The sequence below is a fragment of the Sarcophilus harrisii genome, chromosome 2 (assembly GCF_902635505.1).
Source record: "Sarcophilus harrisii chromosome 2, mSarHar1.11, whole genome shotgun sequence".
Lineage (NCBI taxonomy): Eukaryota > Metazoa > Chordata > Mammalia > Dasyuromorphia > Dasyuridae > Sarcophilus > Sarcophilus harrisii.
In genome coordinates, this window is record NC_045427.1 from 578,251,153 (window position 1) to 578,269,194 (window position 18,042).

The 18,042-nt window shown below is 35.3% G+C and overlaps 1 pseudogene; it reads left to right on the forward strand.

The window, feature by feature from the left end:
* The first annotated feature begins 1,562 nt into the window (after window positions 1-1,562).
* LOC105749189 lies at window positions 1,563-1,855 on the forward strand (annotated as a pseudogene).
* The last annotated feature ends 16,187 nt before the right edge of the window (window positions 1,856-18,042 follow it).

Here is an 18,042-nt window from a genome sequence, read left to right on the forward strand (position 1 = left end):
TCCATGTATTTCAGTGTAGCCCCCGGGCAATCAAGTAGATACCAATCCTACAAACAGGCAGCTGGCAGCAGCATCCTCCCACATGTTTCATTAAAGCCTTGGGCAAATGGGCAGCCTCCAGGAGCCAAGACTTCACCTGCTATGATGTAGATCCAGGGAAATGCAGAAAGACCTTAGCAGCCTCAGCACATACCAGATACCATAAGTAGGGTACCAGGTAAGCTGGTCCTAATAGCCTCCAGGAGTGCCAGTCACCCCTCATCTTACCCCTTCATTGCAGCACCAGACATGGGAGTCCCTCTGGGATTCAGAGCAACATCATCTCAACACCAGGTAATAGCTAGTGTCTGTAGCCTGTGGCTCGAGAAGTCTGAGACAGTGCCCCTTCCGCCCTAGGAGCAAAGTTCAGTTTTAAAAGAATTGCAAGGGAGAAGATTCTGGGAAAATGGCAGAATAGGTCAGAAAATCCCAAGCTCTTCAGATTCTCCCTACAAAGGAGAAAAAAATTCTGACTGGGTGAACGTGGAGTGGTAAAAACAAAGAAGTGTTCGGGCAAAACAGCAGTGCTCTTGGGACAGAGAACATACAAAAAGATTCTAGGATATAGGGTTGGCTCCTGTATGTGTGAGTAGCTCCAGGCCGGTTCCATGAAACCACAATAAAGGAGTCCTGGGGCTACCTGGGACTTATCCTTTGTCCCAGCCATAAAGTTTCACCTTCCAGACACTTGCATTGTTGGGTGTCTGAATAGGGAAAGCTTTACAGAATCTCTTCTGATAAGGAACACCGGGGCCAGTTGTGCTGTTGAAATGCAGCTCTAGGAGAGAAGGTGAGTACCAAAGCTGTGGAGCAGGGATGCTGCTGACTGCAGGCACTTACAAGAAGCTCACCGTTCTTGGTGAAGGAGGATTTAAATCCAGATACAGAACCCCCTCACCCCAAGACTAAAGGTAATTATACCAACAATCTCCCAAAAATGAAAACAAAAATGATCAAGCAAAGGAGAAAGAATTCAACCATAGAAAGCTACTATGGGATTAGGAAAGACTAGCATCCTTCTTCAGAAGATAATACTGAAGTAAAACTGAAGTAAAACAAAACAAAACAACACAACACAACTTCTATCCCCAAAGAGTAATATTAAATGGTTATCTGCCCCCCTAAAAAAGAATTAATAGAAGTAAAAAACAAACAACAAAAAGGAAAAAAAACTACAAAAATTCAGTATCAAAAATGAAGAGTGAGATCACCACCAATAAAAAAGATGCTAAAGCAATTATTAGGAAATATTTTGTTCAATTATGTGTCAACAAATCTGACAATCTAAGCAAAATTCATGAATATTTATGAAAATATAAATTTCTAAGAGTCTTCACCCTTCCCTTCTTCTCTCCTTTCCGTTTCTTCTTTCCCCTCCTTCCTTACTCTTTCTTTCTCCTTTTCCCATATCCATTCTTCTGTCTATCCCTTCTCTTTCCTCTCTTCCTAGACAATGCAATGGTGGAGAGAGCCAAGATGACCACAGAGTTGATCAAGGTAGACATCATGGAGCTTTACCAGGAATGTTCTCCAAGATGACCATATACCTGCCAAACTGGCAGCCATCACTAAAATCTATAAACTTCTGGAAAATATGAGCAAGTTAATTAGTTTAAAGTATCGAGAAATGAGATGAGACATTGCAGTAAACATAAGGAGAAATCCAAAGGACTTGAGCCAAAAATATGCAGCATTTCAACCTTATCTGGATGAGACCACTTTAATTGAAGATCAAGTAGCAGTTCTTGGGAATACAGCCTACTAGTTGAATGCATTTTCAAAGAAACTAGAAGCAAAGTACAAGTCCGAGAAGTAATTAAAGACTTCTTTAGCACAAAGACTTTAACTATTAGAATATTTCATAACAACTGAAATGTATTGGATGGAACTTATCAAACATCTAGACTTTAAGGGGCAGAGCCAAGACGGCCGAGAAGACACATGCGACTTTCTAAGGTCTTCTCGTACTCTCTTTATCAATATTATATCGAGCCTCAAAAATAGTCGTGACTGCTACAATTCGTAAAGATAAGAAGTAGAACAACTCACCTGCCGAAGAAAATCTGCAGTCTCGCCAAAAAAAGTTTGGTTCCGGGGCCAGGGGAGATCAGCGCAGACGGGAGAGAAATTAGGTTCCGAGGAGAGCCTCAGACCGAGGGTGAAGGCACAGATCTCAGCACAAGCTCGCAGCCCCAACCCTCAATACGGGGCTTTTCCTTGGGGCAGTTGTGATCCTGCACGGCAGGAGGACGCAGCCCGGGTTAGCCTCCAATCTGCGCAGTGGGAGCTCGGCTTGGGGCCATAGAGCTTTTCCAGGGCCGATTTGCATCAGGCAGAGACGCTGGGGCAGAGTTTGCGGCATTCTGCGGTCTGCGGACTACGGTCTGCAGTCTGCGGTCTGCGGTCTGCGATCAGCTGCTAATACTCACAGTCCCACAAGAGGCTCCAGCCTGGGGCAGTGACACTTTCACCCCTTAGTCTCTAGCCGAGGGCAATCGCTAATCCACACAGCCCAACTGGGCACTTTGATAGCTCGGCCAGTGCTGAATCCACTTCCTGTTGGGGGAAGGGAAAACTCTCACTCAGAGCACTCCCATACCTCGGAGCCGGAAATCGGTTTACATCTCTCCCTGCTCTGCAGAGGAAGCTGGTAACCCCCTTGCCTAGGAGACCTATCCTAAAGGCTTTAAAACATGAATAAAAAGATGAAAAGAACGATGGACAGCTTCTATGCAGAAAAAGAGCAGGTCAGCAAACCTGAAGAGACCTCAAACAGCAAAAATGCATCAGACTGTCCTCCTTTACATTATGCTCTCATAGAAGAGACCATTAAAAGTCTCAAAAGAGAGTTAGAAGATAAATGGGGAAAGGAAAGAGAACCCTTACAAGAGAGCAACAACTTCCTGAAATACGAATTGGAAAAAATAAAGAATTCATTAGGAAGTAGGATTTGTGAATTGGAAAAAGACAAAAGAGACTATAGCAAAGAAAAGTAGGATCTGTGAATTGAAAAAGAAATAATTCACTAAAAAAAAATTAGTGAAATGGAAAAAATTCCACAGACCAAAACAATACATTTAAAAACCTATTGACATATACAGAAAGAAGTAAAAAGCTAATGAAGAAAAATAATTCTTTAAAATTAGAACTGAACAAATAGAAACTAATGATTCATTGAGACAGCAAGAATCAGTCAAGCAAAAACAAAAAATGACAAACTGGAAAAAACCATGAATTATCTCTTGCAAAATGACAGACTTGGAAAATAGATCTAGGAGAGATAATCTGAGGATTATTGACTTTCCGAAAACTATGATGAAAAAAAGAGCCTAGATACTATTTTACAAGAAATCATCAAAGAGAACTGCCCAGATGTAATAGAATCAGAAGGTAAAATAGGCATTGAAAGAATTCATCGAACACCTTCTGAAAGAAACCCTAAAATAAAACCCCAAGGAATATTGTGGCCAAATTTCAGAACTATCAGATTAAGGAAAAAATTTTACAAGCAGCCAAAAAAAAACCATTTAAATACCGAGGTGCCACAATAAGGATCACCCAAGATCTGGCTGCCTCTACATTAAAGGAACAAAGGGCCTGGAATATGATATTCCGAAAGGCACCAGAACTTGGGATGCAGCCAAGAATAAACTACCCAGCTAAGCTGAGCATTTTCTTCCAGGGAAGAAGATGGACATTTAATGAAACAAATGAATTCCATTTGTTTCTGAAGAAAAAACCAGAACTAAACAAAAAATTTGATCTCCAACCATAGAACTCAAGAGATGCAGAAAAGGTAAAATAACACTTGAGAATTTTATTTCTGTTGTGGATATACAAAAAGAATACATGCATAATTTGATTGTACTGATATAACATAAAAAAGGGAAGTAGATATGGAAAAGGGATGATGGCAGAATAAGGTGGGAAGGAGGGATAAAAAGAGGGAGACCACATCCCAAAAAGAGGCAAAGGAAACTTATCATATCTGAGGGAATTTAGAGAGGGGGAGGAACATTGTGTGAATCTTACTCTCATCAGAGTTGGCTCAAAGAAAAAATAATTGACATTTGTTTTAGAGAAAATTCTCTCTCGCCTCATTAAAAACGGGGGAGAGGAAAAGGGAAAAGAAAAAGAGTAATAAGGGAAGGAAGGGGAAAAAAACGTCTAGACTTTAGTTCCATGAAATGCAGCACTGCTATAGTCCAATACTTTTGTTGGATGTGTAACTTTGGCCACCCTTTGATGTATTCCTAAAATTCCAGGCCGCCCCTGGAATTCCACCTTATGGTAAGCTGGATCATGCCTCAGAAACTAGCATCAAACTCTGTTAGATCAATAGCAAATGAAAGGTTCTGGTACCCTGTCTTCTCCCTCCTCCCCTTCATCTTTGAGTCTTTCTTCTGAATGTTCTCTATCTCCTTCTAACATGTTATTGGACTTAAATGCTGGCTTATGACCCACAAAAAATAAAATATACATTTCTAGATTAGTAGATAAGAAAATAAAATTCCTAAATAACCCCATCTTAGAAAAATAAATTAAATACATAACAAATTCAATTCCATAGGAAAAAATCCCTAGGGCAAGATGGGTTTATGAGTGAATGTTATCAAACATTTAAAAAATAATTAATTCCAATACTATAATGGTAATTAAAGTAGGTAAAGAGGGAGTCCTAACAAACTTTTTTTAATGATACAAATATGGTATTGCTTCCTAAATCAGGAAGAGCTAAAACTGAGAAAGAAAATTATGTCAATTTCCTAATAAATATTGATACAGAAATTTTGAACAGAACACTAGGAAGGTGATTGCAGCAATATAGCATCAGTCTTATACACTATGACTTATGGGAACTTATACCAGGAATGCAGGGGTGGTTCCATATTAGGAAAATCATCCTCATAATTGATCATATCAATAATAAAACCAACAGAAATCATCTGATTTTTTTTCCAATAAATGCTGAAAAGACTTTTGGCAAAATATAGCATCCATTTCTACTAAAAATGCTAGAGAACATAGGAATAAATGGAGCATTATGTAAAATGATAAGAAATATCTATCTTAAATTATCAGCAATCTTTTCATGTAGATACTTTAGAAGTCTTCCCAGTAACATCAGAAATGAAGAAAGGAAGCCCATGATCACTACTGTTATTCAATACAGTACTAGAAATTTTAGCTATAGCAATAAATGAAGAAAAAGTAATTGAAGGAATTAGAATAGACAATGAGGAAAGAAACTGACATTCTTTGCAGATGCTAAGAAGACATACTTAAGAGTCCTAGAGAATATTCAAATAAAGAAATGATGGATCCTGAAAGCATATAGGAACATATTTTTTTCACTTATTTTATTCTTGTTCATGTTTTTCCTTTTGTTTTTTTTTTTTCTTTTTACTACTGTAGCTAATAGGAAATTTTTTGCATGATATCATATGTATAACCTGTATCAAACCATTTTCAACAACTGGAGGGGAAGAAAGGAGGGAGAGAAATTGGAATTTAAAATCTTTTAAAAATAATGCTAAAAATAGTCTTGACATGTAATTGGGGGAAACATACTATTTAATACATACACACACATGTGGGCGTGTGCACACTTGGTTTCAGCACTTTTGATGGATGCTAATGCTCACTCCCCCTATGGTTTGCATATTAAATTTAAAAACCTCTCCTGGTACACTTTAAAAAAAAACTCAGAATATGGTTTTTATTATTCATATTTTAAAAAGATTCTCTTTTCCTGAAAAGGATTCCCCTTGAGGTTCTTTTAAACAGCCAACTCCCCTAATGCATTTAAAATACATGATGTGCAACAAGTTCATTTCTAAATATATATTCAGGAGCTGCTCTCCTCTTGAGTCTTTAGTTCTTTTATCAATAAAATAATAGGGTTGCATTAGTTTTCTATGGTCCCTTCCATCTCTGAACAGCATGGGTCTATGATTTCAAAGTCAGAAACACCTGTATATGTAAACTTATAAAATGCAGCATATCTGAAAATCAGCTTATATTTGCCATGTTTGGCAAAGAAGGGGAGGCATGACAACTTTAGAGAACAAAATCAGTGTTTTAAATGCACTTGGATGAAGAATAGAAAGTCAGGGTAGCAGTAAACATTGATTCTTTGTTTTGTAAAGACCATGTCTTTAGACATATCTGCATTATGATGTGACATTAAATGCTATTATTGCCAGCCCAGGGTGTCTAGGTAATTTCCCTCTTGCTGTGATGGTAAATTCATTTTGTTAGGGAGGCAGACAGAAATCTGCCTGACATTATGAGTCTTGCTTTCACCACCTCTTCCCACCCACTCCAACACTCCCCCACCCCCCCCATTATAGACACAGGTGAGGAAGGTGAGGATCCTTTGTGTAATCAGAGAAATAAACCTGGAGTGATGCATAAAATGGCACCTCTATGCCCCAGGCACTGAAAGAACAGAGGGGGTGCTGGATAATCACAAGTGCCTCTGGCATACTCCGAACTGATTAGTGTCAGGTCTGAGAGGCAGCAACAAAACCTCATCATTCTCCCCAAATGAAAATGCACAGTTTACTTGTTCTTTATTGCTTTTAGTTTCAGAACCCAAGTGGGAATGGAACAAAAAATAGCCAGAGTTAATAGTTACCTTAAAATATGTAGATGTCCTCTTTGTGACTTAGAATGAGAAGCAGGGATGAGAGAGGGGGGAAAGGAAAATGTAACATTAAATATCATATGTGTGTGTATGTATATGTAGTATATATGTACATGGAGCACATCATGAGAAGACCAGATCTGTAGCTTTTAGTCTGAATCTGTAGTAACCATCATTATTGCTCAGATCACCTCTTAATCTCATCTTAATTTATACATTTAAGGAACTTGGACTTGGTAAGAGGTGACTTGTCATAGGCAACAGCTCTGAAATTCAAATCCAGAATTCCAAAAGTAGTACCCGCTCTTATTATTCCAGCCTAAGATTCCAAAGGTTTTTATTTCTTTGAAATGTTTAAAGATCTTTTCTCTAATTTGGGAACTTAATTGAAGAATTTAGATATTTTAAGGAGGATGTTTCATGAAATTTTAACTGCTTTCCTTGAAATTATACCAAACAAGGCCATAGACAAATAGAACTAAAAAAATTGAAAGAAAATCCAACTGAATCCAGGGAAGCCACCATATGTTTCCTATAGCTCTTCATTGCAATTAATTTCCATTATTGCCCTGTGAGCCTTTTAAAAGATCACCAAGTTGAACAAGTATATACTAGCAGTGAAAGTAATGAAAAGCTGAAATGCCTTCTCTTTCCCTAAGCCAATTGTCAGCAGATCTTCTAGAGTTCATCCCTGGTTCCCTTCCTTAGCTTTGCTCTTCTACATTTACATTTGTTGCTAATGAGATGACCTTGAGGGTCCCTTCAATTCTAATATTTTTCTCTGACAGAACAAAATGAGAATAAAATAAAGTATTGTACCTTCCTTGACAAGTTATATACACATACAGGAGTATTCTACAAAACATCCTTAACTAGTAATACAAAGAAATTATATTAAATGAAAAACACATCGGGGGACATTTGGAATTATTGAAAAATGTTTATTTGGGGGATTGACTATATGGAGTTGCTAGGAGGATTTTATGTTTTTTATGATGGGGCTTTTAAGGGTCAGAGACTGTGTTTTTGCCCCCTTTCGGGTATCCTCTCTGCTTAGTACGCTGGCATGCTCTGTTAAATACTTAATAAATGTTTGTTGACTTGTTTACAACATATTAATTATGTTATCACCAAATGATGTTATAGAGAGAACTTTTGTACAGTATCCAAGCTTATGAAGAAAGGAATATGGCTTTCAAAACTTAGAATTTTAGGATCTTAATTCTCAAAAGAAGCTAAACAATTTTTCTCTTTCAACCTTTTCTTCCAAACTTCCATTTTGCACATTAGAAAATTAGGGATACTTTCTCTTAGCTCTGAGCTTGTGGATAAGACAATGAGAAATAGCTCCAAAAGTGTTTTTCAAGGAGACAAATGTTGCTGACATCATAACAAAATCATCATGACTCAGACATTTTGATGTTCTGTATATTCAAGATTCTGAGCAGTTGGTCATATAGCCAAATGTGCAAGACTTCCACAGAGACATATGTGATAAGAAAGCAAAAAGTGGGAAAGCCCCCTAGGAACAGAAGATTCCTGGAATTTCATGCCCACGAAGATAAAGTCCAACCTACTTCATGCTTTTTCTCCTTTCAAAATTCTCAGCCATGCTAATATAATGGAATGTGTTAGCCTATAATAAACAGCATTCCTAGCTTCCTTTCCTTTTATCTAATATCTATAGCAAGTCACAAAGTGGAAGACTGGTATCCTCAACTGGGTTTTTGGCAATAGTGTTACTACTTCCTCCACCCAACAACTCAATTGCTCCACCTTTCACTTTTATGATAATACAAGTCCAGCAAGTATATATTAAAATTGGTTTTTACTTATGGAAAGTGTAAAATGTTGACTTTGAAAACCTAAATTACCTGAAAGAATCAGAAAAGTTCAAATTGTGGAAAGGAGATTGCTTTTTAAATAAATTCAGTATCTGCAAGTATTTTGTCTACGTGAGATTGACTTTTAGAGAAATAGCTCCCAATGACCCAATATTAACTATAGTAGAGCATTTCATATAGCAGTCACCAATAATGAACTTGGGAATAATGATTTCACTGTGCCAGCTGTTAGAATGATTGAACAGAACATCATTATAAATAAGCAGAAAAATTTAGAGGAAAAAGAAAAAGCTCTGTGTTACTATGATATATTGACGCAAACTACTTCCCCAGCTTCATCCCATTTTCCAAAATAATTCATTGCTGTAGTTTTATCACTAACAATCAGTATAGAAAACATGAAAGCTCACAAGCTGTCTAGTGTAATTAAATGAAATTACTATACATTTTAAACAACATCATCAGTCTTCAAGAAATCTGAGACTGACTTCTGATGAGAGGAAATTTTCATGTCCTTGAAAAGTTCATGTTTTTCCTCTTAAATAAGGGCAAATTGTGTTCAGTGGTCTTCCATTAATAGCCAGAAAGAAGCCAAGAATGCATCTTTCATAATGTTCCCACAGTATGCTTGTCCACTTAGAGAGAATACAAATCTAATCTCATCAAATCCAACAAGCATTTATTATAAATGATGATATATTCTCAATCTCCTCAAATGCCTTTTTAAGCATTAAGAGCCATTTAATGTCCATGGAAATTATATTACTTTTTCAATTTGTCATGAAGAACCTCAACTATTCTTTGGCAAAGGCCAATGGGCTCTAGATGTCAAATAGATATGAGTAATCTCTAATTAATCATGCTATGGGTCCAAGAAAAGGCAAGGTATTTATTTCTAGTTCTCAATATTTTCCTTGCATTGAGAATGGAAAGAAATGTGATCCTTTTACATAGCAAAATATTGCAATATTAATTTTTTGTCTTAACCTCTATGATCATTCTTGCCCTCAGAACCAACCATTGTACCCTGCTCAAAGCATTTGTCCTGAAAACAACAGCATTGCAGTATTTGACTTTTTCCATAATCAATATATTTTTTTTAATATCTTGAATGATGGATGTTGAATGCAAAGTGCTCCAACAAGAAAGTCCTTTGGATTCCATTGCCATCCTTTCATCATTGATACAGATTGTGTGCACACAGCTGTTTCTGTCTGATGATTAGAAACCATGATAATAGGGTTGGATTTTTCTTCTGTTACTGATGCCCATTATACTATTTCAGAAATTGTGAAAAGGTGGATGTACAATTTCTCCAGGATAATTTTTATAAAACCTATTTTTGCTTTGAAGTAAGCTAAAGCAAGAAAAATCTGGCTCTTCCATCTATTTTTCAAACAAACTAGGTTAATATATTCTCAATATTACAAGAAATAATGGAACACATTAAGCACCATTTATCAATGTTTTTAGAGTTATAAGGCAAGAGTATGGCACTTATTCATTCAATTGTTCTCTTTTCTGTACACATTTCAGAAAGTACATTTGGAGAGGTTGGAATTCCAGTGTATAAAAATTAATGGAGAATAATGAAAGGTTGGTAAATTCATTACAAGTTTCAAAACCACCTCAAATATTATCTCTTTCCAAAAGTCATATCTCTTTATGCAAGTAAAGGTGAATTTAACAATTACTTGGCTAACTTGAGCCAAATAAATCTTTTTGCCTCCATTATCTAGAAATTTCTGATAAAAATTTGTTGAGCTAATTGAACCAAATAATTGTCATAATGTTCCACTTCATTTCACATTGTGGTGTATATTGAATCACAACAAAAATCCAATGAAGTTTGAAATCAATATTCTGTTCCAGTGATCAATGGACAGCTGGAAAACTGTCTTCAAAGCATGTATATGTATCTATAATTATCTTTAATATCTAGATAATTAGAAAAAAAAGATAGTTTCTGTGTGATGAGAATCAATATACTAAGGAAGTTTGAATCTGAAATTATTAAAGAAATTATGGAATAATAAACAGGTATCTTGATAGGTCAATGCCAAAGAACAGAGCCAAAGCTTTAAAGTGTGGGGAAACAAAACAATCATACCTTCTTAGCCTAATGACCCCTCTTTACTACTATAACCCAGTTTTCCAAGATTATCAGAAATACACATTCTGCCTCTCCCCATGCCATGTTCTCTGCAAGTTCTGCTTATATAATCTAAACTCTTTATCCCTTTCTATTGTGTGCACCTCATTGTGCCAAACATATCTTTCTGTAAAATCAATTCTCACTATTTTGTTGTCTTTCTCCATGGCCTTAGAAACTGAATTATGGGCTATATCCATCTACAGAGCCAGATTCTGCCAGTATATAAAGCTTTCCCAAGAGAGGTCATGCTCTCTGGTCCCTGTTTAAACTTAGCCAGGCAAACAGAAAGAATAACAGTGATAGGGAGTAAAATGAATATGTTCCTACAGAAAATATAGTGAGGCAGAAAGAGATTTTTGCTAGTGGGTTAATTGAATTTGTTTGTGTGTGTTTATAAGCAACATTTCTTGGCAATTTCCAAGATATTGCTAAGATGTTGCAAAAAAACTCAGAAAGGTTCACTTTCTTTTTGCCTTTTCTTAAGACATAATGATTAAAAGATACTTAACAAAGGAAGCTCAAGTAACTTATAACCAAAGAACTATAATGACTGGTAAAAATAAAAAGATGATGTAGCATGTTTACATGGACCAAAAAGTCTTTTTGTTTTTAATTTTTTTAAATCAAGGTTCTCTCCCTTATTTCTTCCCACAATTAAAAAACCACATATGAAGTTATGGAAAACATTCATAAAAGTCACATCATCAATGAAAACATCAATTTCCCACCTTAATAAAATGAAAATCCTCAAAAAAAATTTAAGCTAAGAAAGAGAGAGAGAGAGAGAGAATGCTTCAATCTGGATCAGACACAATCAGTTCCTTCTTGGATATGGATAAGATTTTTTCATCAGAAATCCTTCAGAGTTATCATGGTTGATTGTACTACTGAGAATAGCAACGTCATTTATAGCTGGTCATTTCAAAACATTGCTATTACTTTGTATACAGGACATTTCACTTTGAGTTCCTGGGGGACTTTTCAAATTTTTTTTTTTCTGAGAGCATCCTACTCATCATTTCCCATAGAGCAACAATATTCCATCACAAATACATGCCACAGTTTATTGTGCCCTAATTAATGGGCATCTCTCTAATTTATATATTTTTTTTTGCCCCGAGAAGAAGGTGATATAAATATTTTTGTACATATAGTCATTTTCCCTCTTAAAATCACTTTTGGTATTCATGCTTAGTAGTGGTGTTGTTAGCTCAAAGGATATGCATGAATTTATGGCTCTTTGGGCACAGATCATAATTTTTGATCATTTATCAGTTGGGACATGACTCTTTTTTTTTTTTATAAATTTACTCAGTTCCCTCTATGTTTGAGAAAATAAAAAATCCTTATTTCTTATCAAATCCTGCTCAGGTACATAATAAGCCAAAGTTAAATCATAGAAATGTTTCTTATATTTTATTGACTCACTGTTGCAATTAGATTTAACTTCTAATCCTTTTGCAATTCCTGTGCGATGCTCTAGGATCCTGTTAACACTGCTGTAAAAGTGTCATGTTCCACATATTGAAACAGTAAATAAAAAGTTATTTTAAAAATTACTCTAACCCATTAAATGGGTCATCAGTGAAATGGAAAATCTACAATTAACAAGTTTTATATAATTTAGTCTGTATTTCAATTAACTTTGTCAACAAATAGACCACTTTTTGTTAGATTGGATAAGATTCTTTTGCTTAAAAAAATATCCATTAGTGAGTTCTTACTAAAATCTTCCTTTTAATAAAAGGCCTGTGATGTCTACTTTTCATGTTCTATATTTCACATGCTGACATGTAGATACCTCCTTTCCTTGTCCCCTTGTATTTCAATAGTCTTTTGTATAGTATTTTCTCCTACAAGAATCTAAATTCCTTGAGGATAGAGATTGCTTTTCTTTTTGCTTGAATTTGTATTCCAAGCATTTGGCACTGTCTGGCATTTATTAGTAAATTCTTGCTGATTTGAGACATTAGAAATTTTAATTTGTTTCAAAACAATGGCAAGAAAATTATGGCTGATCCCTTTTACTTGAGATAGGCAGGTGGGTAGTCACAATGGTGTAGCCTCCTAACTGGGTTTTACTGCTTCAACTCAGTCAACAGACATTCGCTATGTACTTATTATGTATCAGATATTTTAGTGGAGATACATAGAAAGAAAATGACAGTTTGTGGCTTCAGAGAATTTATGTTATAATGGGTATATTTAAATATTTAAAAATACATATATGTATATAAAATAAACATATATATATAACAACTACATACAAAATATATACAAAGTAGATGGAAGATAATATGAATGGAAAACTTCCTGCAGAAAATGGGATCTGAGCTTTATTGAAGTAAGCCAGGGAAGACAAGAGGCAGAATTGAGGACCCAGAGCCTTCCAGATATGAGAGATAGCCTGTGCAAAGGTTCAAAGAAAAGAAGGACTGCTTTATTCAAGGTCTGCAAGTGGACCAGTGTGACTGAATTATAAAATATATAGGGGAGTAAAAATGTAAGACGAATAGAAGTGAGGAAGGGGTCAAGTTATAAAAAGCTTTAAGCGTCAAAAATGAAGAGAAAATTTTGGATCCTGGAGGTAATAAGGATGCATTGAAATGTATAGTCAAGGGGATTTATTGAGATGGAGGGAAAATAGTCAGCCCTCGGCATGAGAAAAAAAAAATATCCCTTCTAGTCACTGAATCCCCACAAGAACTGCCATATTGTTTGTTCTTTCATATACCAGGCTCTCTGAAAGTTATATCCAGAATCATAAATCTGCTAAGGTCCATCATAGCTCTTACCCTCCAATTTCAATGAATAGTAAAAAAAAAAAAAAAAAAAAGAAAAGAAAAGAAAAAAAAGATAATGAATAAATGGAAGGCAAAGAGTATTTAATCAAAGCAGAAACAAAGTAAACAGCAAGGAACTGAATAACATGAAGGGTATGTTTCCCAAACATTTTTTGAGAGATAACCTTATCATACCTTCAAAGAAGCTTGGGAATCAAATTCTATTCTACTCTTAACACAGTAGAAGTAAGAAAGACACTATACAAACTTCCTGCAGGTCATTTGATATAATAAACTATAAGAAGTCCCTTCTCAGTTACTCCATTCCCTGTATTGGCTCTGCATTTATCTGGAACCAGAATTGAAGGAAAATCATATCCACCCCACATCTCTACTATTTCTATCTTTATTATCCCAGGCTGAATCTCACAACCTTGGTCTGTATCCTCGGTATTTTTTAGATATTGATCTAAATGACATTATATAAACATGTAGGTATATATAGTACATATCCTATAATGTATGTGCAATATAGTATTACAGTAGCTATATTATATACATATATAAAGATAGATATAGGCATACATGTATTTATATGTATATGTACACATATACACATATATGTCTTTGTGTATGTGTGTGTTCTGAACTTTTAAATGTTTAATACTTATAGGGACATCTAGATATACAAATGTATATAGTACATATCCTATAGTGTATGTGTAGTATATAATTACGGTAACTATGTCATATACATATATATAAAAAGATAGATTTGTATACAAATATGTGTATATATGTATATGTGTATATATATATACACATATATGTCTGGATATATTAATGTGTATTATGTCCTTTTAAGTGTTTAATACTTATTTGTTGGTGCATCTATATAGTGCAGTAGATAAAATGTTCAATTGATATATATATGTATATGTGTGAGTGTATACATATATATACATATATATATATATATATATATGACATCAAGAGTTTTAGAGCTAAAATCCCATATATTGAGTGAACCTAATTCATCATTTTACAAATGAGAAAATCAAATCCTGGAGAGATTGTAATTTTATTTTTGTATGTATGAGATAAAACAAGAATTTTCATACCTTAATCTATTGATGGTTGTGATTTGTTCAAAATAAAGAATAAACATCAAATGCAGATTTGAACTCAGATCCTATTAATCCGGAGCTAGAGTTCTTCCCACTCTATCATTTTCCCTCCCCAAACAGAATAATACAATTGATAAGATAAATCTGAAGCAGAGGACTAAAAGATTGCTTTTAGTTGAAAATATTAGGAAAGTTTCATAGAAAAAGGAGCATTTAAGTTACAATATGAAATCAGCAGTCAGAGATTTAGGTCAAACATATTATAGGCCGTACAAGAATACACAAAGGTAGGAGGTAGTAGAGAACTTGAGTAGAAAAAAAAGATGCACAAAAAATGTAGCATGAACTATATTTGGAAAATTAAGGTGGCATCAGATTTTAGAGGGCTTTGAATCCAGGTTAAGGAGTCTGGACTTTGTAATCGATGAAGAGTTATGAAAGGTTTTGGAGCATTCGAATGATATAAGCAGACTTACACATTAATGAAAATTAGACTATCAGTGGATATAAAGTAGATTGTGGGAAAGAGAGTGTATAAATAGGAAAACCAGTTAAAAGGCTATCAAAATATTAAGATGAAATTTATTTTTAAAACTTTTAGGTGGTATTAATTATATATTTAAATATAGTGGCCATGGGCATGAGAATTGAGGGGAATATAAAAAATTACAGAAAAATATGGGATAATTCATGAATTTTTATATCATCTCTGTGTAAGCTCAATCTTTTCACACTCTTTCATATATACCATCACCCTTATTATAAATTGCATTGGACAGCCATTTATGAAGTCACAGTTATCAAATGTTATAGGTATTTACATTCTGTTTGAATATCACCCTACCCCACCCCAGAAAATACAGAGTAAATATAATTATGTTTAGGAAAAATACATATGTGCACCCATTCATATACACATGCATGCCCCCATACAAAAGAGTAGTAGTTGCAAGGTCTCAGGCAGAGTCAAGATGGCAAACCAGCCTTCCAAGTGCTGCAGCTATTTACTTGCTCAGCTTTCATGCCCTGTGCATTTTATTCCTGTTCCATGTTCCTGTTCCATGACACTGAGATCTCCACAAAGAATGAAGAAAACTTTCACTAAACCCAGAGGAATAGAAAATAAAATAAATCCATCAGCTCAGAAGAAACACTCACTCTTATTTGTTATTCACCAGAGTCATGAGGGAGAAGCTCTTTTCTTTCTTGGAGAAACAAAACCAGCTTTAGGCTCTTCCCAAGCACTTGTCAGAACCCCCTGGAATCCTTTTTGCAAACATTTAATTAATTAGATCCCGGCCACCCAGGGAGGAAGTAAACATGAATATCTTCCTATCCTAAAAAAGTCAAAGAAGTGGCCCAAAGTGAAACACAGAGTCAGAATGAACATGATCAGGCTATTTTTGTTTTTGTAACACATGTATCTACTCTTGTCAGAGCTGGATCCAATAAAACATGCTATGGAGATCAGTAGCAAAAGTCCCCAGTGAGCAGTGTGATACATGCAGTGAAAACTTTGAAGACTGTGGCCAATTACAATGAAATGGAATCCCACAATGTTGGCATTTGTCAAGCTCCATTTTCAAGTAATTGTCTTTTAACGAAGAGAAAGCCAGGACTCCCTCTCAAAATTCTTAAAAGTTGGATAAAAAATGGTCTGCAGTTCCTAACACTTTGAAGAGAGCCCTTTAAAAATTTTCTTGCTACTGTATCCTGCTCACCTGGACAATTTATTGTGTAGGAAATTAATAGACATCTGGGATCCTGCTGCAGTACCGAGTTCTTCTCTCACTTGTCCTGCAGTTAAGGGAGCTCTGAAGTCCCAATACAAGGAAACAAAGAATCCTGGATTTGCCCTGTCTGGCCCAAATGTAATTTTATCGAGGTTTTTATCAAAGAACATCTGAGGCCAATAAAGAAAAAAAGAATCGTGGTTGTGGTATGTGATGGTTGATTCTTAAAGACCATTCTCTGGGCTTTCAGAGGGGTATATAAAGGAAAAATAGATGAGAATGGGATTTTAGTGATAAACTATCTCACTCTTGCCCCTCACTCCCAAATCTGTTCCTCTGCTTGGTTTGCCTGTTTATGTTATATATGGGAAGTTCAGTTTCAGTCTTCTCTCAGGCATTTAGGAAAGTGACTGTGTCACCCCGTGTAAGTCACTGTATCCTGTCTTCAAACCTGTTTCCTTTTTAAAAATGGAGATGATGATGGCACTAATCTGACAGTATTGTAACAAATAACAAATGAGCTAATGCACATGAAATGTTGGTAAACTATACAGTGGGTCTCAAGAGAGTTAGTGACATTTTAAGTTTTGATAACTTAATAAAACAGCACTAAAATTTTGGGGGTGCCATGTCTAGCCACTCCCACTGCCCAAAGTCAAATAGTTAATGCTAGCCCTTAGCATTACCTTTGGCCATACCCTTTCTCTCCTTTCCCAAATTAAGTAAATTGCTTTAATTCTCTTTATCTTCTGCGTTCCAGTGGTCCTCAAAGTATAGTCCAAAGAATTGTTGGGGTCTCTGAAACCCTTTCAGAAGGTCTACAAATTCAAAATTATTTTTTATTTCTAATCTAGTAAATAGCTATAAATATAACCCATGTGAACAAAAACTCTTTGAACAGATCCTTGATAGTTTTTTTAACAACAAGAAGATACTGAGAACAAAGGTTAGAGAACCATTGGCACCAGACCCTTATTGGCACTTGCCTGAACATTGACAATAGGCTCCAAGATCATCATCTCACCTCTACTCTCACAAATGTGTATCACACCTTTCCAGGTTTATCTTTTTACTGCATATTTCTAGTCATCTTAACTTCTAAGCTTAAATGGACAACATCTTCTCTGGACCTCTTCTCTATTTATAAAATGGGGGGTAATAACTATCATGAATACCAAAGAGCTTTATAAACTTTAAAATGTAATATAAATGAATGTTATTATCCTTTGGCTTTTTACCATTCAGAATCCATTCATTTTTACTCATGTTTAGAGATTGAGGATCCCTTGAACATCTTTCTTTTTTTCCTTTCATTGTAGTGATTCAGGGAGCTCAGCAATTTGCTATTCAGCTAATCAACCAAATTTGATTAGGCTGGCTAGTCATGACTTCCTATAACTGATATCTCTGTTTGGGGAAGGCTGGGACTTACATAAAATTATCTCTTTAGGACTCAGCATAGAAAGAGAGAATGATAATCTTCCTATTTTCCCTAGAAATTATTTCTTATTATATAAAGACTTAATAAATTCTTTTTCCTTTACAGCACTCATGACCCCTCATTTAATTCTTCCCAATAATCACACTCAGAGGCCAGTTCTCATCAAGATATGTCTTACACTAGCATCTAGAGTATTTTTCCTGGTTTTTACAAAATCCTGGGGCATAATTGGTAGCTGGAATCAGGTGTTTTTTTCTTACTACCTCCTAAG